Raw genomic sequence first — 26,034 nt, 5'->3', positions numbered from 1 at the left:
CAAAGACAAAATGAAGAGATAGTTACATAGCTTTCTTTGTCTAATGTGAACAAGAAAATCACACAAAATTCTCAGAAGGATGAGGAACCCAATAACTTGAATTGTAGACTAGGCGTTATCTTCTTGGGTAAGGCATTCAATGTTTCAGGGCATCTTTGATTCTTCACAAGACTACTGACCAGATGATTGAGTTTTAACTAATTTTGTGAGTGGAAGTGATATGTGCTCCTTTCAGATCAAAACTGTCCATGAGTGACCTCCTCTGCCTTCTCCCATTACCAGCTACTAATTCATTATCAGTTTCTTAGGTTGCATTATGTTGTAAGCAGACTCTGCAATGGAGGTTACACTCTGAGCTAGATTTTCATTAGGGACTGTGTTGGGATAAATACCCACGGGAGGCAGAGGAAAAGCAGGATTGGGCAGAGGAACAAGTCGGGCTGTGAAGCAGGCCTGATGACAGGCTTGGATGACCCCATGGGTACTCAAGAGCTAAAACAGCCCATCGAAACTGAGCTTACTAGTCTCTGGTTGTGGGCCACTCTACAGTGACCACAGGTATGGCAGCTCTCTATAGTAGAGGCAATCCTGAAAGGAGATGACATTTGAAGGCATGCCCTACAGCTGGGGCAGCAGGTATTTATTTGAAGGATGATGAGGTGCTGAATCTTTGTATCCACACCCAGGGCAACCTTGAAAGTCAAAAGCTAAGCATGGCCAAGTCCAACACACAACCCCCACCCTCTACTCTGTTGCATTGAACCACTGAAATTTTAAGGTTTAGCTGGAACAGCAGCTAGTATTGTGTTATGTAACACCACAGACACAATCTTTAGGACATGCTCAGCACTTGAATAAAAGACCAACTCTGTAGTGCTTTGGTTAGAGAATGCATGGTTCTACTTTGTTAAATTGAGTGTTAGCGCAGAGCCTAATCAGAGCTGTGAAGTTGACAAAAATTGTCTCCATGCCACAGCCTTTATGCTTTTAACCTTTATTCCGTGACTTTCCCACCTTTCCATAATTTCCACTATTAGCCCCTCCCCAACTTATTTCATAAACTAAATTTATATCCTCATGCTCTTCACACTTTGTCTTAAAAAAGAGAGCCTCGTATTATCTTCATAAACTCAGCACTACTTCTAATAAAAGTTACAATTTTTTTTCTAGAAAAAATGGATTTTGAATCCCAGAAATGAAGGTATGTAAAACGGCAAGTAATGTGGAATTTCACATATATGCTGGGGGAGGTGGAGGAAATTTGAGGATATGAAGAATCCCGTCGATTTACCAGAAGGGTATATGCTGTCTTGTAAGAGTAGCCCCCTTTTCAACTACATAACTCCAAGCCTGTGTCATCTCTGGTCTCAGGCTACACCACACTAGGAATTAAAATGTGGCCAATTCATAATACCTATCCATGATTTGCTCATTCTTAGCCATGGCTTCTAACACACTTCCTGTATCTCAGAAAATTATCTCTGTGAATCTCTGAAGAGTCATGTAGGAATTCTCAATTGATCTTTTCATACTCTTCTGCTTCAATCTCATCACTGAAGTTCACTGCCCAAGAACCCACCTGGTGCATGCATGTCTCATGGCTACAGCCCGTGTCACCATGGAATCTTGCGTTCTTGGCAAAGATGCTGTCTTTAGGAGCTGTCCAAGTGCCTCGAGGTGTCAGTGTGAAGCAAGCAATCGCAATCATGTCTAGTTTGGAGCTGCTGCTCCATACGGAAGGAATGAGAAAGCCTCCCCAACTCTCAGGTTCTTGAGTGAACAATGCTGTTTTACCTCCTATCCAGAAGAATCACTGTAAAAATAGTGCCTCATGAGAAATATAGCCCCTCTCTCCACAGATTTCAGTTCTCAGTTCTTAGAACTGAATCAACTGGACTTGGCTGGGCTGGGCCAAGAAGGAGACCCTATCAACTGTGAGGTGGAGACCCAGGAATGGGACCCACTCCAAGTTGTCTCTTTTAGTCCACTTGTTAGCAGAGAAAAAAGCTCTCTAACCCTCCTTTCACTAAAAACCCTCATTCAGATCATGCCACTGCACTCCAGCCTGGGAGACAGAGTGAGACTCTGTCTCAATAAATAAATAAATAAACAAACCCTCATTCAAATGAACTTCTGGCAGCAACCCTGCTAGTTGATGTACAGTCATATCTAAATCCTTCTAAATAGAAGTTGTGACTTCTATTACATGTAAAAGTAAATTTAAGAAACAGCGTAGTTATATGAAAAGCATTATACGTATACTAATGACTAACATTTATTGGGGCTATGTACTGATCACTCCAAGTACTACTTCAGCATTTTCTGACTTAAACACTATCAAACTCTGTAAAAGACATTATTCTTTTTCTACATTATAACAAAGGAAACTAAGGTAGAGTTAAACAACTGTCCAAGTTCACACATCTAGGAATTTGCTGAGTCTGGATATGAAACCTAAAGATGAAGCTCACAGCCACTGTCCGCTGCACATGGTCACCAGGGACTGACCTTCAAGTTGCGTGCCCTGCTGAGTGCTCTTTTATTATATGTGGTTAGGCAGAATGTATAACTCTTGGATAACCCTTTTGATCTTGGACCATTTTAAACAGATATGAAAAAGACCACTTGAAGCCAAGGTAAGAATAAGGAATTCTACCAAGGGCAGAATTTGTTCTGGGTAGGCAGCTGAGAGACACCCATATCCACTCGCTCTTTTCACAGAGTCTAAACATCTTTTAGTCTCAAAGTCTCTTGCATCTGAGAGATTCATATAAAGGACAGCTAACTACATAACAAGGATTCTGTTTTTGAGGGATACCAGGAGATACTAGGTTGGGAAAAATACATGGGAAAGGTCAGGTAACCAAAAGACAGGGAGTGTCCAAAATAAGCTGTATTGTCTAGCCCAAGGTAAGCCCTGGTGCTGGACCCATACAGGCATGTACTGCTGTTCACACTCTTGGGGCTTACTAAAGTCAGTTGCTTCTTTTCAATTCCCATGCTATTGTCGTCCCTGCAGTATTTGACACCCCCTTTTCCTTTACTCTTTTTCCCACAACTCCCTTAATATTAGAGTGTTAGTCAGCATTTGTTGCAGCTACAAACAACCCCCAAATCAATGACTTTCAAAACCCAATATATATTTCTTGTTCACATTGCATGGGACCTGCAGATTGGCTATAGCCTTGGCGGGGATCCTTTGGAACCCATGATGAAGGATCAGCCACCATCTGGCCCATCCTGTTGTCACAGTGGATGATAGGAACAAAAGAAACAGAGACATTGCGTGCACAACAATTAAAGCTTCTGCTCAGATGTGGTGTGTGCCATGACTGCTAAGCACCCGTTGGCTTAAGTGAGTTCACTTCCTCTACAGGGGTGTGGAGACGGGCATGAGCAGAATGAAAGATGAGAAAATTGTAGGATCAACACTAACTGGGTCTCCTCTAATTTCTCTGACTGTGCCTACTGAGTCACAGAAGCTGGTTCTTTGTCTGAGCCTCTCATAATGCTGCATGCTCTCGAGTTCTGTCCTTGCTGCCTTTTCCTCTCCCTCTGCCTGTTTTCCTGAGTCCAGCCTGTCCATATCGTGGTATCAGCTGCCAGTATCTCTGCACCTATATCTTTAGCTCCACTTCTCTCCTTGACTTTAGGCCCACTTTCCCTGTATATTGAATACTTCTATCTAAATATCTTTCCAGTACCACAAACTGAAGTTATACAAAAACTAACTTATTATCTACTTGATTTTCCCTAAATTTCTGCTTTTCCTGAATGTCCTGAATTGCCTATTACCACCTCATGAATACAAAGTATTGACTCTTCTTTCTCCTTCTCTGCCTAAATCCAGTCATCACAATAGCCTCATTTGTCTTCCCCACGCCCCCATCCCTGCCCTTCCAGTCCCTGCACACCCTTATTGTCCTGTTAGTAGTAAGCCACTTACAGTGGGCTTCCGATTCATCTCTCCTCCCCCAGATTCTCCCAGTTTCAATTCCTACTCCATACACCTCAAAGTGATCACCTTAAAGCATGAAATAATCATAGTATTCCCAGTTGATGGTCCTTTGGCAACCCTCTGTCAGCACGGTTCAAACTGTTGGAACCACAGGAGTCCATACAGGTGCCTCACAGACCAACAAGGGGGAAATAGTGGAAATGTATTATCTCCTGTCTCTTAGTTTAGCCAAGGAAACTCTAGTATAGACACCCCATGCACGATTTGAATAAAGGCGTCTTGAAATATCAAGCCAATAGACCAACATAAATACTTTGACAATTCCTCACCTGCAGGATATTTTAAAAAATCTTAAAGATATACACTTCACAGTCAGGCTTCAGTCTACTTCCCTAACCTCACTTTCCACCATGTTCTCTATCAATCCCATCTCATATGCACACCATCCCTGCCAGGACACCAGCCACACTTGAGATGCTCAGTGTAGTTCTCTTGGCTAGAAGCATCCGTCTCTCGGTTCCTTTAATTCCATCCTCCAAGATGACTTTTACTCATTCACCCTTTTAGACATCTAGTTTACACCTTCTTTTCTTTCTTGAATGCCCAGTATCTCTCTTTCAGCAGTTGATCACCTTGCTTTATATTTCACTGGGAAAATGTAAATATAAAAAAGGGCTTCCACACACTACCATCCCAACATCTACCTACCTACCTGCACCTATACCCATGTGCTTGCCTTCTGTTCTGTATTGGCACCAGTTTGTGCTCCTGTCTAACCAGCTCCTCCAACTGTGGGCCAGATCCCACCTCCTCTCACCTCATCAAAAGCATCTTCTTCAGCAATTACCCTCACTCTCCTAGATTATCACAGTTTCTTCTCTGCCCTATCATTTCCATTGGGACACAAATACAGTATAATTTCTGCCAGTTTTGCAAGTCCATCTCTAGTCCCATGGTCTCCCATGACCACTATCTTCCCTTTTAAAACAAAACTCTGTAGAAGAATCTCCTAATTCACTGTCTCCTCACTCCCTCTTCCATGATCACTTGAGCTACTGCAAGAATTCCTTTTTTCTCACCTATCCCCAAACTACCCTGTCAATCACTCCCAACTACTCTATCAACCACCAAGACTTTCACCTTGCAAAATCCAACAGTAGTTCATATCCCTCATGTTCCTTGACCTATTAAGAGCACTTACATTGATAACTTCTTCCTGTTGAAAGATTTTTTTGCCTTCCGGCACATTATTCTCCTGCTCCTACAGGATTAGCCCCTCTTTCTAAGTCTCTTTTGTGGATTCTTCCTCATTTTTCTGGTATGTGAGTGTATGGAGTGCCCAAACTGTCCCAGGTGATTGCATCTGATCTCACAGTTTTGAATAACACTTTTCAGCATCAAAGATGTTTATAATAGCCTTCAAGGCCCAACATGACCTGGCTCCCATTACCCTTCTAAGACTGACCACTCCCCCAGATCTTCTGCCCCAGTTTTCCCCAGAACAATCTTCAGTATTCCTTGAACATGGCATTTGGCTCTCCCCTTAGGACCTTTGGCCTTGTCGCTTCCTCAGTCTTAAAGGTCTTCCTCCAATATGCATATGGCTCACTTTTTTTTCCCCAGTCTATGATCAAATACTGTCTTATCATGATGCTTTCCCTGAACACCCAATGTAAAATAGCAATAATCCCCCTACAATCCAGCATTCAGTTCATGATTTTTTTTGTCCTATGTTGGTCCTTTCTGTAGCATTAATCAATTTCTGACACATTATTTATTAGTATTTATTAGTTGCATATTTGTTAATCATCTTGTCTCCCTGAGGGCAGGGGATACATCTATTTTGTAACTCCTTTATACCTAGCTCCCAGAATGGTGCTGGACATGTGAAATATTTATTAAATAAATGAACAAATAATAAATTCATTTTCTTCTTAAACATTCTTGAGTAGATTCCGATTTCTGCTATAGTACACAATGATAAAGGCTGATACTCTCCTGGAAACTTATACAGCCTAGAAAAACAAGCTGCCACAGTTTCTAGGCCTGCCTTTGATTGTTTGAGGTCCTATCTGACCCCATTCTTAAGCTAATTTTATTACAGATATTTCTAGATGTTTTATTTAAAACAAGTGCTCTGAGATCTCTAAAGGATGAGGAACATTTTTTCAATAATAATTCCATGTAGATTCTTTGGAAACATTAAATATTTAACTGAAACTCTTTTAAATAAAAAATAAATAATAATTGACATCAAAGCTATATAGTTGGCTTTCAAAAGTTAAAGCTTTAGTGCTGATCTTTATGGTGTCTGAGCTTTGGATCACCTTTCAGAGAGATCTCACCGATCTCTTAAAGAAGGAAAGTTGGAGCCCAAAAGGATCATCTAGATATCTTTGGTTCAGGGCTCCTTTATAAAGCTCTGAGCACAACTCAACCTGTCAAACAAGGCAAGTAGTGAGGCTAGTTTTTTAGAAAAATGCTTGGAGTGACCTCTTGTCCATTCTCTTTTACAGCTATCCAGCTTGCCTTTGAGTATAATGTCCTCTTGGTTCTCTACTGCAGGATCTACATCTAGGATTCAGCATTCCCTCCTCCCCACTAAACTGTCCAATAGAATAGCCACTACTCACCTGTGGCTACTTAAATTAAAATTAACTAAAAGAAAATAAGATTTGACATTCTGTTTTTCAGTGGCACTAGTCACATTTCAAGTACTTGTGGCTAGTGGCTACAACAAAGAATATTATGGAACATTTCCATCTTTGCAGAAAGGTCCATTGGGCAGAACTTCTCTAGACTCTCAGGATCCCTCTTCTGGAATGCTAACTGATTTTTCAATATGTTCATTCTTCAGCCTTTGTCTCAGATCACAGTTCTCACTCTAGCTTCAGCCTCTGAAGTCATAATACTGGACTTAGTCAGTCCCGAAGTCATAACAAGGTAGTGATAATGCCAAATCTGTTCTCAGATCTCCATATACATTTAAGTGTGTACATTTACATGTAAGCAAATATAACCTCTGTTTTCATTTACATTAAGACTAGTGGTGACCTTAGAGTCACAGGTTGCTAGAAGAGAATGTGTGAGAAGTACCAACAGAGGGGATCTACTGCACAGGAGAAAGGGCAAAGCACCATGTCTGGAGGAAACAGAAAGAAATTAGTACATTCCAGTAAAACTATGCAGATGATAAAACCTCCAGGAAGGAGAGAGATCAATCAAGGAAATAAAACATGTGGGACGATGGAACAGTTTGCATCCTTGTAATCATATGCAAGTAATAGGAACCCGACCAAATAGAGCTAAAGGTTTTGCTTACATCTGAATTGTGCATAGTTCATTAACTGAACTATAGTAGTTAGGACCCTAATTTATGGTAGCAGTGTTATGGGGAGAAAAACGAAAATAGTAACTGGAGTCAGGGACATTCCTTAGGCAAAGGCCTGGAGAGCAGTTTTGGCCAGATTTGTGCTTCTAAGCAAGTCATGAAGGGAAGAATATGACTAATATATAACAAGACTGACTCCTTCCTGGGTTACACAGAGACAGTTACTGGGTAAAATTTGGAACTACTGCTTAGAAAGAAAACCAGGATAACCAGGAGCCCAGGCTGGGAGAGGGCTAATTGCTCAGTCTCCCCGAGAGGCACTGACCAGGTTTTCAGCCTGCTGTCGGCAGCTTTACCTCAGATTGCTCTCCTGACATTTATTAAGTCTTGCTCTGTCACCCAGGCTGGAGTGCAGTGGCACGATCTCAGCTCATTGCAGCCTCTGCCTCTTGGGTTCAAGCGATTCTCCTGCCTCAGCCTCCTGAGTAGCTGGGACTACAGGCACATGCCACCACACATGGCGAATTTTTGTATTTTTAGTAGAGACGGGGTTTCATCATGTTGCACAGGATAGTCGCTATCTCCTGACTTCATTCGCCCACCTCAGCCTCCCAAAGTGCTGAGATTCCAGGCGTGGACCACCACACCTGGCTTCTCCTGACATTTAATATCACTGAGTCAGGAGGGCACGCCAGGGCCCAGGAATACAACAGTGGTGCCAATCAAAGGGATTTGCTTTTAAATATAATAAAACAAGAAATAAAGCCTTGATGAAGGAGTAGGTTTTCTGTTTAGAATGCCAGGGATCATGGAGGACATGGAGGGGAGGAATTGGCAATTCAGACTTCATGAAATCACATCACTAAGTCTACTTCTAAGCCCTAAACTATCCACTTCCCTTCCAACCCCCAGAGAGGGAGAGAGGGAGAGAGTGAGAGAGCTGAGCAATTATGCTGACCAATGAAGTCATTCTGCTAGTGGGTGTTTTAAAAAATGAGTTAACAGAGGCCATAAATACCCCAGTATGCTTTAAATTCAAGCAACATGTTTCAATAAAGCTAAATTTTTATATCATTGCCAGCATCAAATCAGTAGACTAAATGCTGCAAATGGAATTCAAACTATTAAAAAAATCACAAAATATGTGACTTAGTCTTCGTATGAAATAAATTAGAAATTCTTTTCACCATAATGTACAAGTCATTCTTGCTCTGGGCTGGTATGTCTAATCTGTGCCGAATTTCTTTTTGAGACATATGGACACAAAGGCAGAAGAAAAGGGAAAAACAGTGCATGCCTTCAAATCTTCAATGCTCTGTAAGACGCAGTTCCTTTATTTCAAAAACGTGTCCAAAGTTATTGATTTTCTGAGAAGCAAGCAGGCGAGGATCAGCTAATTTCTTGAGGCAACTAATGGCTTTGTTATTTGACGTTTCTGAAGGGCTCATCATGTGTTCAATACACAGAACACTTCCCAATGGTGAGCACTGAACTAAAAGCAAAATGCAGAAGGGAGGTGAAACATTACCCTGGGCTGAAGAACTTTGAATGCGTCTGAACTGGTTTGTGTGGATGAGGTAAAGATATTATCATTCTGATTTCTGTCCTCCCCTTTTTGGTCTCCAGAGGGACTTCCTGAGCCTTAAGAAGCTGTTTGAATGAGGATAAAGGCATAAACCCTTCACATATGAAGCACTTCCTGTGGGGGTGATGTTGTACTAACCTCCTATGACTTCTTTACAACAATCTAGAGGGGTAGGTATTATTTAGTATTCCAAATTTTCAGATGCAGCAAGTTAGGTAATTCATTCCAGGTTGCACAGCTTTATAGAGTGGAGCTGGATTCAAACTCAGGTTTCTTTTTCTTTTTTTTTTCATAGAAACAATATATAGGAACATATTTCTTAAACTCAAATCTCTGAATACTTCTAATTCTCACAAAATGCCACTCAAAAGAGTTTTGTAGTTAAAGAATATGCTTCCATATACTTGTTTATAATGTGAACTTTTCCCAGACATTATGTAAAGGGAGGCGAATGAAGAATTAAATAGAACTTTGTGCCGCACAGGAAGACAAGCATATGGAGTATTCTTGGACCTCTACTGAGCTGCCTCCCAAAGTCACAAGAATTCTTAGTCAAAAATTGTAGACTTTCTGAATGCTCAGGGAGTTAACCTAAAAGAAACCTGAACATTTTATTCCATAAAGGCATAGAAGCGAGTGAATGAAATGGGTCTGCAACAGTTCTGGACCTGCAAGCACAAAAACATGCTGCCTAGCACTTAGAACTGACTTAACTCTGCGTGGTGCAAGAAAAAGGTTTCCTTATAGCATTGCTTCTAAAAGCGATATGCTATAGGCCATTGTGACCTAAGGGAAGAGAAGTAGAGAGTCTGCTGTCTTCCATGTGCCAAAATGAGATCTCTGAGTTACTTTCAGAAAGAGATGGTTGCAGAAGCATTCGCTCCAGTTGGCTACTGTTCAGCAAAAGTTTCCGGAAAATATCTTAAAGGAGGCAAAGAAAATAGCCTAAGAAAATAGTGGGAAATACATCGTGACGTGGCAAACTGCACTCACGACTCAATAACTTTTTATCCTTTCCTCAAGGCAAATAGTTCAAAAGATTGCTTGCTATTATTTGTAGCTGCTGGGATGTAGTTTCCTGCTTTGTGTGTCATCACAGGTAGTGATTGCCAAGAGGGAGAGTTAAATAAAATAACTTGTCACAAGCTAATGCATGACTCAAGCATGGAAAGTTCTAGGGAGTGAAATTCCAGAGACAGAAAATCTTCCCTTAAGGAAGACATTTCCCATCAGAATTGCAGAGATGTGACCCAATATTAATTGAGGGTCTAATATACGGTAGGTGCTTTATAAATAAAATTTAACCCCTTTCATTTAATCTCACAAGGGCCATGGGAGTTATCCATTATCATTATCTTCACTTTACATGTGAGAAAGCTAAGCTCAGAGGGTTTTACGAAATTGCCAAGGTCACAGAACCAGTAAGTTACAGACATGTTTTCTGCTCATTCGGTTTTTTTATTTTAAAACTTGTATTGAGGTATAATGTTCATCTAATAAAGTCTATAAACTGCACTCGTCTTAAATGTACAAAGAGTGAATTTCTACATGTATATATGTTCAAGTAGTCACCATCTAGTTCAAGAGTATATTCACATTGCAGGAAGTTCCTTTTTGCCCCTTTTTGATTCAGAATGCACCTGAGAGGTACCCTCTAGTCTACTTCTATAAACGTGGATTAATCATATGTCTTATTAAACTCTGTGTGAATGTAGCATGACTAGCCATTGTGGTTTCCCTAGAGCTGAGGGGTTTCTGGGATGTGGATTTCTCAGTGCAAAAATGAAAGCAATTGATCCCCCTATACATGGAGTGGGACAGTGTGTGCTCTTTTGTGTCTGACTTCTTTTGCTCAACATAGTGTCTGTGAGAACCATCAAGGCTGAAGTGAGGTTTTGTTCTTTTTATTGCCATGTATCATTCCACTGTATGACTATTCCATAATTTATGCATTATCCTGTTGATGTACATTTGGGATGTTTCCAGTTTTGGGATTTTATGAATAAATCTAAGAACATTCTCATATAAGTAAGTCTTTTTGTGAATGTGATTACTCAGTTCTGCTGGGAGCAAAGCTGCTAGGTCATAGTTAAGTATGCATTTAGCTTTAGTGGATTCCACCAATGTTTCCCTACAGGGCTGTACCAATTTACACTCCAATTAGCAATTTATGAGCGTTTTGGTAGCTCCACATCTTCATCCACATTTAGTATGTCATCCCTTTTAATGACATACTAAATGTGCTAGACTGCTATTATAGATATTCATTCCTTTGTGTATCCCTTTCCTTGGCTGCATGATTTGCTGTAGCCAATGAGACATTAGCAAGTATGACATGAACAAAAGTTTGATAAACTCTTAGACGCTGGGACTTGTTCTTTTGGAACACTCACTAAGGCAGACTTGATTCACCATATAAAGGTATCTGGCTGTGCTGCTCAAAAGACCCCATGGAGAGGTGGAAGGGAGGTGGAAATATTAGCGTGGACTGCTCAGCTGGGCCCACGGATGCCATGCATCCCAGTGGAGGCACCACATGTGTGAGTGAAGAAGGCACCTTGGAAGTTCCAACTCTTGCCGAAAAAAACACGACATATGAAATGAGAAAATACTTGCAAGCCAAATGCCTGATAGGAGTTAATCTCCAAAATATATAATGAATTCCTATAACTCAATAGACAAAAAACAATCTAATGCGATGATTAAAAAGTGGGCTAAGGACTTGAGGAGACTTTTTTTTCAAATAAGATATACAAGTGGTCACTAGGTATATGAAAAGATCTTCGATATCATTAAGCCATTGGAAAAATGCAAATTAAAACCATGATGATCTGTCATCTCATACCTGTTAGGATGGCTATTATTTCTTTAAAAAGAAAACCATAAATATATACACTATGTACCCACAAAAATTAAAAGTTAAAAAAAAATTGTTGGTGAGGATGTGGAGAAATTGGAACCTTTGCACACTGGTGATGAGAATACAAAATGGTGCAGCCACAATAGAAAACAGAATGAAGGTTTCTAAGAAAGTTAAAAATAGAACTTCCATAGGATTCAGCAATCTCACTTCTAGGTATTTGTTTAAAAGAACTGAAATCAGTAACTGAAAGAGATATTATTTATCTCTTTTATTATTATTGTTAATTACGTTGCAATAAACAGCAAACAAATGCTCTCTAGTGCAGCATTATTCACAATAGTCAAAATGTGGAAACCATCTAAATGTCCATATAAAGGACAAAGAAATGGACAAAGAAAATATGTTCTATGCATATAATGGAATTCTATTTAGCCTTAAAAAAAAAGAAGGAAAAGCTGCAACATATGATAACGTGAATGAAACTTGAGAACATTATGCTAAATAAAACAAGCCAGTGATAGAAAGACAAATGCTGCATAATTCCACTTATATAGGATATCTAAAATAGTCAAACTCATAGAAACAAAGAATAGAATGGTGGTTGCCAGGAGCCGGAGAGAGGGAGAAATGAGAAGTTGCTAATAAACAGACATAAAATTTGAGTCAAGCAAGATAAATAATCTCTAGACATCTGTTGTACAGCATTGTATCTGTCATAAATAAGGTATCATATACTTTATGAAGATAAATCTCATGTGTTTTGACCACAATTTTAAAAAGCTGGTTCTTTAACAAAATTGATACTCTACACAAGCTAATCAAAAACAAAATAGAGAAGACATAAATTACTGGTATCAGAAATGAAATAGGGGCCATCACAAATGATCCCACAGACATTAAAAGAATAATAAAGGATATTACAAACAATTCTACACCCACAAATTTGATACCTCGGTTGAAAGTCCTTAAAAGACATGATGTGCTAAAACTCACACAAGTAGAATATGTAATCTCAATATGCATATATTAAAGAAATTGAACCAACAGTTAATAATCTTCCAAAGAGGAAAACATCAGGCCTACACAGTTTCACTGGTGAATTCTACCAAACATTTAAGAATGAAATGATATTAATACCCTATAATTTCTCCCAGAAACTTGAAGCAGAGGAAATACTTAACTCATTTTATGAGGCCAGCATTCTCTTAACTACCAAAACTAGATAAAAACATTATAAGAAAAGAAAATTGAAGACAAATATCTTTCATGAAGGTAAATGCAAAAATCCTCAACAAAATATTAGAAAATCATATTCAACAATATATTAAAATAATTATACGCCACAACCAAATGGGATTTACTGCAGGTACGCAAATCTGGTTCAACATTTGAAAGTCAATTGATGTAATCTATACACAGATGGAGAAGAAAGAAAGAAAACTATCTTTGTTTGCAGATAACATGATTGTCTATTCAGAAAGTCCCAAAGAATTCACAAAGTACACCTGAAATTAAGTAATTATAACAAAGTCACAAGATGTGATAATACAGAAAAATCAATGGATTTTCCATATACTCACAATAAACAATTGGAAACTTGAAATTAAAAACACAGTACAATTTACATTAGCACAAAAAAAGCTAACAAAATATTTATAGAATCAGTATGTGTAAAATGATCAAACTCTGGAGAAAGAAAGAAAATTTAAATAACTAGAGACATAGTCTATGTTCATGAACCTGAAGACTAGAGTTGTTGAGATGTCAATTATCCCAATATAATCTGTAGATTCAACACAATTCCAATCAAAATCGCAGCAAGTTATTTTATGATATTAACAAACTAATTCTAAAGTTTGTATGAGGAGAGAAAAAAACCCAGAATAGAAGATGCAATTGATGAAGAAAAATAAAATCAGAGGACTAACAGTATGCAACTTCAGAACTTTGTATAAATCTACATTAATCAAGATAGCATAGTGTTGGCAAAAGAACAGATAGATAGATTAATGGAACTGAGTGAAGAGCCTAGAAATAGATACAAAAATACAGTCAACTGATCTTTGACAAAAGAGCCATGGCAAATTTAATAGAAAAAAACCAGTGTTTTTTTTTTTTTTTTTTTCCAACAAATCGTACTGGAACAACTGGACATCCTTATGCAAAAGAAAAAAGAAACCTAAATACAGATTTTATACCTTCCAATAATAATAAGAGTGAATGGATCACTCTTCTAAACATAAAATGCGAAACTATAAAACATCTAGAGGGTAACACAGGAGAAAATCTAAGCAACATTGGGCTTGAGTTTTTATATATAACACCAACCTTTTAAAAATAGATAAATTATACTTTATTAAAAATACAATTCTGCCATGTGAAAGATATTTGTTAAGAAAAATTAAAGACAACTCACAAAATGAGAGTAAATATTTGCAAAACACATATCTAACAAAGGACTCATATCCAAAATATACAGAGAATTCTTAGAACTCAACAAGAAGGAAACAAACACCCAATTAAAACTTGGAAAAAGATTTGAACAGACTCCTCACAAAAGAAGATATACAGATGGCAAATAAGCATATGAAAAGGTCCTCAATATCACTTGTCATTAGGGAATTGCAGATTAAAGCAAAAATGAGTTACCACTATTAGAATTAGCCCATTAGAATGGCTAACATTAACAAAAACTAACAATACCGATTGCCGGCAAGAATGTAGAGCAACAGGAGCTGTCATTCTTTGCTTGTATGGATGCAAAATGGTACAGCAAGTTTAGATGACAGTTTGAGAGCTTCTAGAAAATCTAAGCATAGTCTTACCATACAACTGTGCTCCCAAGTACTTATACAATTTTATTGAAAACATGTTCACACAAAACCAGCCCATTAATATTTATAGTAGCTTTATTTATAATCACCCAAACCTAGATGTAACCAAGATGTATTCATTAAGTGAACAGATAAACTATAGTACATCCATACAATGGAATATTTTTCAGTGATGGAAAGAAATTAGAGATCAAGCCATGAAAAGATGTAAAAGAATTCTAAATGCAGGATTCTAAGTGAAAGAGATCTACCTGAAAATTTATATACTGTATGATTCCAATTACATGACATTTAGGAAAAGACAAAACTATAAAGATAGTAAAAAGATCCATGATTCTAGGGCTCTGGGAAAGGGGAGGGATGAAGAGGTGAAGAACAGGGGAATTTTATTATGGTGCAACTATTCTGTATGATGCTGTAATGGTGGATCTATGACATTATGCATTTGTCAAAACCCATAGAATTGTACAACACAGAGTGAACTCAATGTATGCACATTTTTTAAAAATCCTGTAATAGAGGTTGAAGGATCCCTAAAAGGAACACAGAACCATGACAAGAGAATCTAATTCTGTTACAACAACGGTATGAAGCAATTTCACTGAAGAGGATGTAGGGAAGAGGTGCTGACTTAAGTAACTCTGGAAATGAATGGAAACGTTGTACTTTAGTTGATAAAGCTATTTCCTTTGAGATTGCAAGTTAACAATTCTGACTATACTTGTTTACTGGGTTTGAACAAATCAGTAAATGGATGGCAGATGGTAGGAATCAAATTTCTCACTGATGGAGTTTACGGTTAGGCAAGGTAGGAGGTTAGAATGATCCACGCGTGTAGTAATGGATTAGAATTGGAGATGTCGTAAGAACTTATGTTTAATTTATTATGGATACGGATAGTTACACATAGAAATATTTATAGGTATGTATGCCTATAGGAGTTATCAAATATATATGTATACATTTCTGTTCTGTCAGCTGAGAGGATCAAAAGGAAGTGATACCCCCATAGCAATAAACACATTCAACTCCCAGACAGATCTCAGTTTTCAATAAGATTTTGAGATAAAAGGAACCAGGGAAGCTTAAAGAAATTACTGATTCTAGATCTGGGAGGACATACGCAAGAGGAGGACAGGAGATCTTATAGTGCCAAAAAGTAAGGACTTGTCAAAAAGAGTAGCAACAAAAACAACAAAATATTATTGATGTGGGTATGTCAAGAGGGTACAGGGGCCAAATGAAAGGGCTCCAAAAGGCCGAAGTGGGAATAGTTTGAGTAACAAAATGAAAAATAGTGTGGGATTATAACTGAGAGTATGAAATATTCATGAGTTCATACTGAAGTAAATAAATTATTGAATAATAAATGAAACAGGAGAGATAATTCTCTGATGCAGAAGTATTAGAAATAAATTATGTAGATTTTTCACCCTAAAGATGAGGAGAATGACTCATCTCTCCTTATGTGTGGACTGAACAGAACATGAAAATGGCATTTTAGAGATAATCACTACATACCTATTAGAATGGCCAAAATCCAGAACACTAGCAACACCAAATGCGGGGTAAGGATGTGGAGCAACAGGAACTTTTAGTCATTGCTGATGGAAATGCAAAATAGTAAAGCCACGGTGGAAGACAGCAGTCACACTCCTTGCTATTTACCCCAAAGAGTTGGAAAAACTCTTTGTCCGACAAAAACCTACACACAAATGTTTATAACAACTTTATTCTTAAATGGCAAAGCTTGGAATACCATCATGATGTCCTTCAGTAGGTGAATGGATAAGTAAACTGTAGTACATTTAGAATATGAAATGGAATATTATTCATCACTGAAACAAAATAAGTTATCAAGCCATGAAAAAACAGGGAAAAAATTTACATTCATCTTACTGGGTGAAAGAAGACTATCTGAAAAGGATACATACTGTATGCTTCTGACTATGTGATATTTTGGAAAAGACAAAACTATGAAGACAGAAAAAAGATCTGTGGTTGCCAGGGGTTAGGAAGAGGGAAGGATGACTAGCTGGTGAAGAGTGAATTTTTAGTGAAGTGCAAGCACTCTGTATGATACTATAATGGCGGATACATATCATTACACATTTGTCAAAACCCACAAAATGTATAACGCCAAGAATAAACCCTAATGTAAACTAGGGATGTTGAGTGATAATCACATGTCAATGTGGGTTGAATTATAACAAATGTGCCACTCTGTTAGGGGACATTGATAATGGAGAAGCTATGTATGTGTTGGGCAGGGAGGACATGAGAAATCTCTTAAGTTTTTCTGTGACCCTAGAACTGCTAAAAAAAAAAAAAAAGTAGCCTATCCACACCAAAACAAAAAGAGGCATTTTATCTCTGTAAGCTTCTCCCCTAAAACCATAACTTCAGTCTAATTGTGAGCAAAACAAACTCCTAAAGGCTCATTCTACAATACACCTGACCTTAGGGGTTTCCGTGGTGCAGTGGTCATCACACTTACCTCCCACTATACCTGATCAGTACTCCTTAAACTCATCAAAGTTGTCAAAAATAAGAAAATCTCAAAAACTTTCATAGCCAAGAGGAGCTTAAGGAGACATGATGATTAAATATAATATGGTATTCTACAGCAGAAAAAAAGACATTAGGGAAACTCTACGGAAATAAAAATAAGCTATGGAGTTTAATTAATAATGTGTGGATTTGATTCATTATAACAAATCTACTGTAATAATGTAAGATGTTAATAATGTGGGGAATTGTGGGGAGGTACATGGGAACTCTATCTGCTCAATTTTCATGTAAATCTAAAACTCTTCTTAGAAAATAACACCTATTAATTAATAAAAAAGGCCAATATGCAATAGACAAGCCAGTGTCAGTGTGTTCCTTTCTGTGATTTTCTAAGTTTTAGAGCTTTAATCCTTACTAGGTAAGACGTACCAAGTTATTAATCTCAAAGATATCAATGTGTCCAAGAAATAAATTACAGATGGCTTTAGGTAAGAACTTGAATTAGACTGAGTGGGGACCTCAGTATGTTTTGGGATATATGAGTCTTGGGACATTAAGCCATGCAGCTTGTTTCACAGGATGAACTCAGCTGCAGGAAACTGAGTTAGAGACTCAAGTGGATGCAACCAAAACCACTGTATGTGCTGCAAGAGAATATTACAAATACCCAGGATCCGTAACACATATTTCAATCATAGGGACATTAATACTGAACATTTAAAACATGTTCATGAAAAACAAAAATATTAATTAGATTTGGCCAGGTTTACCCTAGTAATGCATGATAGGACCATTCATGTGATACCTTAAACTTCTGAGATGGTGTGGAGAAAACAAATTATTTACGAATATCACAGAGTTAAATGTCTTCTTCCTAGCATAGATGTTCTACCTCCCAAACTCAGAACAATTTTAGCAACTGTTTCTAATAGTTAAAATCAATCTTGGGAAATTAAACTGTTTTTTCATTTTTTCATAAGTTTAGTTTTTTCAAATTTTTCATTATTTTGATTTAACTTTTTTATTGCTTAACATTTATCATTTAGCCTTGACTTCAAAACTTGCAACTTTGTTTAAAAATTCTGAGCATCTCTGTCAAGGTATAAACAATGGAAATACCTAAAGATCACACTTTCTAAGGCAGGGGTCTGCAACCCCCAGGCCACGGACTGACTGGTACCTGTCCGTGGCCTGTTAGGAACAGGGCTGCCCAGCGGGAGGTGAGTGGTGTGGTGGATGGGCCAGCATTATTGCCTGAGCTCCGCCTCCTGTCAGATAAGCAGCAGCATTAGATTCTCACAGGAGCAGGATGCCCTGCTTATGTGAGGGATCTAGGCTGTGTGCTCCGTATGAGAATCTAATGGCTGATTATCTGAGGTAGAACAGTTTCATCCTGAAAACGACCACCCCTCCATCTGTGGAAAAATTATCTTCCATGAAACTGGTCCCTAGTGCCACAAAGGTTGGGAACTTCAGTTCTAAGTTCGAAAATTTTCCATTTTTCTTTTGCTTTATTAAGATATAACTGACAAAAATTATGAATACATATATATACACAGTATACAACTCTATATTTATTTTTTTATTTTATTTATTTTATTTTATTTTTTGAGATGGAAGTTTCGCTCTTGCTGCCCAGGCTGGAGTGCAGTGGCACGATCTTGGCTCACTGCAACCTCCGCCTTCCAGGTTCAAGTGATTCTCCTGCCTCAGCCTCCTGAGTAGTTGGGATTACAGGTACCTGCTATCATGCCTGGCTAACTTTTTGTGTTTTTAGTAGAGACGGGGTTTCACCATGTTGGCCAGGATGGTCTCCAACTCCTGACCTCAGGTGATCCACCCGCCTCAGTCTCCCAAAGGGCTGGGTTTAGACGTGGACCACTGCACCCAGCCCAAAAATATTTTGATATATGTATACCTTATGAAATGTATAAATCAAGCTAATTAATGCACCCATCATCTGACATAGTTTTTGTGATGAAAACATTTCAGCTCTAAGCTCTTAGCAGTTTCCAATCACACAATACATTAATTGCTGTCACCACATATCACAACAGATCTCCAGGACTGGCTCATCCTAACTGAAACCATTCCCCCAGAGTTCCATTCTAATATCCCAGAAAACAAGGTAAGATGCCTAAATTAAGAAGCCTGTTCAACCATTGTGGAAGACAGTGTGATTCCTCAATGTTCTAGAACCAGAAATACCGTTTGACCCAGCAATCCCATTACTGGGTATATGCCCAAAGGATTATAAATCATTCTACTAAGACACATACCTACAACACGTGTGTTTATTGCAGCACTGTTCACAATAGCAAAGACTTGGAACCAACCCAAATGCCCATCAGTGACATATTGAATAAAGAAAACGTGGCACATATACACCATGGAATACTATGCAGCCATGAAAAAGGATGAGTTCATGTCCTTTGCAGGGACATGGATGAAGCTTGAAACCATCATTCTTAGCAAACTAACACAGAAACAGAAAACCAAACACCACATGTTCTCACTCATAAGTGAGAGTTGAACAATGAGAACACATGGACACAGGGAGGGGAACATCACACACTAGGTTCTGCTGCAGGGGGTGAGGGGTTATGGGAGGGATAGCATTAGGAGAAATACCTAAAGTAAGTGACGAGTTGGTAGGTGCAGCAAACCACTATGGCATGTGTATACCTTTGCAACAAACATGCACGTTCTGCACACATATCCCAGAACTTAAAGTATAATAATTTAAAACAACAACAGCAACAACAACAAAAAAAGAAGCCTGGCCAAGTGCAGTGGCTCATGCCTGGAATCCCAACAGTTTGGGAGGCGAAGGCAGGAGGATTGTTTGAAACAAGGAGTTCAAGACCAGCCTGGGCAACATAGGAAGACCCTGTTTCTACAAAAAAATAAGAAAATTAGCCAGGTGTGGTGTCACATGCCTGTAGTCCTAGCTATTTGGGAGGCTCAGGCAGAATCATTTGAGCCCAGGAGTTCAAGGCTGCAGTGAGCTATGATCATACCACTGCACTCTGGCTTGGGCAACAGAGTGAGACCCTTTGTCCCAAAGAAATAAAAATAAAATAAAAAAATAAAAAAAAAGATAAATATGCTGGGGCTGGGCATGGTGGTTCAGGCCTGCAATACTAGCACTTTGGGAGGCTGAGGTGAGGGGCTCGAGACCAGCCTTGAAGTCATGGGTTCAAGATAGGCCTGGGCAACAGAGTGAGGCCCCATCTCTTAAAAAAATACAAAAAAAAAGGAAGAAGAACCTTAAGCTTACACTGTCTTTCTTTTTCAGGTTAACTCAGCCACATGTGATACTCAGTTCAGTGTTAACTCCCAATCATTCCTTCTTTCCCATCAGAGTTTTCCTTCCTTCTCCTCTCTTCTGAGATGTATCTGGATTCAGGATGAATCTTATTTATCCTCATTGATTTAGGAGGAAAATCTTCTGTGGCATAGTTTTCCTTCCTGCCTTGCTGGTCTCTTTAGTGGTGTGCCTGGTTTGCTCTGGACTCCATGCTGGTTTCCACCTGGATGTTCCTACTCCCACTTGAACTTCTGGGCTTGTCCTGGCTCCTGATGCTGAAGTCTATGGTGACTGTAATTTGTCATGGGTTTGAGGTCCCTGAGCTCTATAGCAGGGGTTAGCAAACTTTTTCTATACAGGGATAGAAAGTAAATACCTGAGACTTTGCAGATCACATGCAGTCTCTGTCACAAACTTTTCTAGTTGTTTATTATTGTTCTCTTCCTCCTCCTTCCCCCCTTTTCCCTCATTTTCTTTCCTCTCTTCCTTCACCTTCATCTTCTTCTTTTCTACAGTCCTTTAAAAATTTTTTAAAAATTATATCTCAGGGTCATAAAAAGGTAGGCTGTAACAGGAGTTGGCCTGCAGACCACAGTTTGCCAAACCCTGCCCTGCAGCCTTTGTCTTCTGACCTTGGGTCCCCTTCCTATTCCCTTACATGGACCCACGTTCCTGGTATGCAGTCTGTGGAAGACTGTAGACTATTACAGGTCCATCTATCAAGAAAACTCCCTCTTCCCACAGCTTCATTGCTTTTGCACCATTCTGATCCCAGAAACAGAGCAACAGCCAGCATGTTCTTTCATTCCCTCTCAACCTCGCTGGGTTTTTTGTTGGGTTTTGATTGCTCGAGACCCAGGAGATACGAGGTGCTAGGTCTGCTTTCAGGGACTCTGGCAGTCACATTCCCATCCTAGTGACATCGTCACTAAATTCCTCTTCTTTTCCTCTCAGCAAAGGGCTTTCTACTTCTTTATGTGGGGTGGATTATGTCCTATGATAAACTATGGTTTATAGTAAAACTCTTCTAATATATTATATTAGACTTGTATTTTACTATACAGAAGGGAGATTTGGGAATTGAGGAAACAACTTTCATTCTCAACCAAGCTTAGTTTTACGTAAACTTCAAGACTGTTTTTTGTTTTGGAAATGGACAATTAAAAGCAGATCATTTTTCAATATGACATATTTTCCAATACATTCCTGAAATAATTATCCTAAGTCTCCATGTTACATAATTACTTTCTGATCTATCCGTTACTCAGATGCACACAAGTTTTCTTAAACAAGGGTGCACTGTATGTATTCCAAGTTACCAGACACTTAAACTGCTTACTACTGACGATGAATTTGCCATACTTTGCAGGAAACACTTAGCTTCAGGGTAAAGCCAAGTATTTTAAAGTTGTATATTATAATCATCTATTTAAATATTTTAAGTGATCATTTATTCATAAGGCCCTATTTTTTCCTTCCCAAGATATTTGGCATGATGCAACAGCAATTAAAAGGCACTTATAATCATAATCACAGAAATTATTGTGTTTTCTGGCAGCCCTGTGCCACCCTTACATAGCAAGCCTCCAGAGATGTATTCCGCCTGTGGAACAGACAGCATCTATCCTCAGCAGTGGCTCCAGCCTGTGCTCCTGCCTGGATCACTCATGAGAGCCTTTGCAGTGATTCTGCCATACCCTAGGAACCATCGTCCGTGACTCGGTGTCACCTACCAAATGAGAAGGCTGCTACAGTGCTTAGCTGCCCTTTTCCTCTTATGAAGATTCTTCATTCTTTGATATCTGCAGGGTGAAATACAGCAGATTTAAAATTCCAAAATGCATTCTACTTTAGATATCCAGAAATATGGCTCAAGGTTTGCTTATAGAAAGAAGTAAAATGTATAAGATGGTTCATTGCGAATTTAAAAAGTTTTTTTTTTAAAAAAAGCTGAATTTCATTCAGAAAGGCCAAAGCTGCTAGCCTGCTTGCTTGTGCCTACGTTCTTGTGTTTCTCTCTCTTCTCTCTCTCTCTGTGTGTGTGTGTGTGTGTGTGTGTTTAAGAGGAAGAAGAAATGTCCAGTCCAGCATCATGAGCCTCCTTCTTCCTGAGATCCCTGGAGAATATGAGAATACGAGGTGGGCACCACTGGGCTAGGCTGTTAAGGAATTGAACCTCCCATGTGCCTGGTCTGAAATTCCAGCATTAGAACCACCTCTTCTGGGAAATGTTCTTTTGCCTTTTCAAGCAGAGTCATGGGTTGCCTCTTCTACACTCCCACAGTTAAGGTGATCAAATGTCCCAGGTTGCCAGGAACTATACCATTTTTGAAAAAATGAAATCCCACATCACAGAAAACCCAGGAGTCCTGGGCAAACCAGGGCAGTTTGTCACCATACTACTGTGTTCAAGGATCAGTGTTTACACTATTATAATCATCTAGTTAGCTGCTGGTTGCCCTCACTAAATGTAAACTCCTTGAAGGTGGACATTACGTCAAGCTCTAAAAAATTTTTTTGTGGGAAAAATGAAGGAGCATTTGAGAGAATGAGGAAGTGAATGAATGAATGCATGCATGGATAGAACTAATTAGTCTGATAAGATTATCTATAGTTTTGAGAAGTTCATTTATATTTTTCCTGAGAGGAGAGAAGCAAGATACTTCTCCTTCAGTAAATTTACTCAGGTTAGTGCTTTAAATCTAATAACATGTCTGGATTGCATGCTTGAATATCATGGCGGGAGATAATACCAGGATCAACATCAGGAAAGGTAAGTATACATGAAAGATCACAGGGAATCTGGCTGCTAAAAGGGGTTAGACAACCAGAGATCATGGCCAAAGTTGAACACAGGGTTCTTCCAGGAGAAAAGAGCAAGTTCTATGGTTTAAATGCATCCCACAAAGTTTGTGTGTTGGAAACTTAATTTCTAATGCAGTTGTGTTAGGAGGGGGGTGCCAAAGGGAGATGTTTGGATCATAGGGATACGGCACTCATGAATGAATTAATTATATTATCATGGGAGTGTACCCTTTATTAAAAGACAAACTTATCTCCTCTTGCTCTCCTCTCTCATGCCATCTCTTTGCCGTTCCATCATGAGATGACACAGCAAGAAGGTTCTTACAAGATGTCAGCCCATTGATCTTGGACTTTCCAGCCTCTAGAGCTGTGAGCCAGTCAGTTTCTATTCATTATAAATTACCCAGGGTGTTGTATTCTGTTATAGCTGTCAAAAATGGGCTAAAGCAGCAAGAGATCAGGATTTTGTTTCTGGTCCGTCTTTTGTATTGGCAAATGAGCCAACTGCATACAGTTTACGTTGTAAGAAGCTCGTTATACGTAAATGGCTACATTCAATGTATTATCTTTCATGTTCATTCAACTAAATGTTATGGGGCATCCATCAGAGCACTGTGGCAAGTGCGAGAGGTGAGGGTGGGAGAAAAACAACAGTAAATGTGGCATGTTGAAAGCTGGTATGAAGTCCCAATTGGTGCAAGGACTCAAAAGTTAGGAGTCCTGCATTTGTACTTCGCCACTCCTACCTTCCAAATCTGTGATCTTGAGCAGGTTATATAGCATCATTAATCCTCAATCGCCTTACCTCTGAAATAACAGTAATAATACCTATTTTATAAAATTATTTTGAAGATTTTATTTGGCTTAGCATTTGACACATAAAATCTTCTTCATAAATGGAAGTTGCTGTTGTTTTTAATTAAGATAGAGCCCTTGGCACAGTTTGGCTCTTGTTATACTAAAGACTGTGATGAGAATAGTAAGTGCTATAATATACAAGCAAAATGCTATGGGGGATCTGGAGGAGAAAGAGAGAGAGTGAAAGAGTGGGAAGAGGGAGAGGGATTATTTCTAACTGGGAAAATTTGGGAAGATATAATTTAAAGAGACATTGAAGGATTATGTCAGAACATAGAACTAGCTGTGAACATATGACCTCTGGAAATACTGAGATAATGATTTTTCCCCAACTTCATAAACTGTTAATTTCTTGAGTTTTGGGACAGCCTTAAACCTTTGCATACTTTGGATAGTCTGTAGTTTTGTACAGATCAATTACTAGATATTTTTTGATTAATGTTCACAAAATAGATTATAGAAAATTGAAATATAATCTGCTAAATAACTAATAAGCTTAAATGTTCTTTAGTAATATGTAAGGGTCAAAAGAAAGTTTGTTCACCTTTCAAGGTTCTCTGTAAGTTATTTTTATTAAATCATATTCTGGCATTATGCACACAGCTATAGAGCATTTCTTTAAATGTCCACATGCAAATTTAAAAATGGTGATAAATTCTTGTTTTCAAAGTTTCTCATGGAATTAACCAACTAATCCTCTATCAACACCCCTGTTGAGTTCAAAGCACTTTCTTTAACAGATATAATTATAGACCTTCAGATCTGTAAGAACTGGTTCCATTTTAAATAAGCTCCATTAGGCCTGCAAGAGCCCCTGTGACAGTGAGGTGATCCCAAGGACTACAGAGTGGCTCAATTCCAAATAGGGATGACATTGGAGATTGTCTTGTCAAACAGAGTACTGCTCCTAAAAATGGTTTTCATTCACAATATCTTGGAGCCTTTAAATGCCAATCACCAAGCTGGAGAGGTAAGATAAATGACCTCCAAAACCTTTCTCAAAGCTAAGTCCTTATCCCAGGGTGAACTTGGAATGAAACAAACCTGAGCAATTAGGTCTCCTCTAATTTGACCCTTCACCCTTGGGAGGCCTGAAGGTCTATAGTGATGAACTGTCAGGCAAAAATGGTTACCACATTTAACTTTCTTTAACTTGTATCAGAAAAGAAAAAGTAAGCCATACCTTTATCCCTCAAATATCTGCTTCTCAGTGTACCTTAATTCTAACCAAACTAGGGCATATATACAAGATGCACAAGAAAGTAAGCAAAGCCCCAGGACAAACATCATGTCTTCCTAGGGCATCTATTTTTCCAGGAGTTTGGTGGCAAAGCATTATCTTCATAGTTAAACAGACACAGATACATCATGAATTTTTATGATAAACCAAGAATCTAAAAATAAATGCCCCTTTCTAGGACTGCACCCCAGACCCTGGGAATTCTGTGTTTACCCTTCTCTTCTGAAACTTTGGTGGAAAGTTTGAATGTCCACTGTGATGACATTTTCCCACTAGCCAAGCATAAATACAAGTTTCATGACTTTATGTTCTGAATTTACATGCATTTCTCGTGTCTTGCCAGTACTTAGGTATTCACAAAAGCAAACTCTAGCTATAACAAATGCAGAAATCACTTTGCCCTTCACTCCACCCCCAGGTTCTATACAAGTTCTATACACTTGTATTCTCTTTATAGCAAAGAGGATTTTGTCCTTATGTTGTGTTTTTCCTTGAGGACTCAGAACTTCCCAAAATCATATATAACAGCTGGTGCTACTCTAAGATTCCCTACAAGGCAAAATGCAGATGGTGATGATAACCACCCACGCATTGTCAGTTTGCCCAGACATTACCCTCAAGGGACAAAATTTGCACCAGTGAAATAAGGACATTTTTATGCCAGCAAAGAGGAGGCTGCTAAAACGTTTGGTGCTCTCCAGATTCTGCCCTTATCCACAGAGGCTCCAAATTGACAGCA

Source organism: Theropithecus gelada, chromosome 17, assembly GCF_003255815.1.
Source record: "Theropithecus gelada isolate Dixy chromosome 17, Tgel_1.0, whole genome shotgun sequence".
In the NCBI taxonomy this organism is placed as follows: domain Eukaryota; kingdom Metazoa; phylum Chordata; class Mammalia; order Primates; family Cercopithecidae; genus Theropithecus; species Theropithecus gelada.
This window is presented reverse-complemented; position numbering follows the sequence as displayed.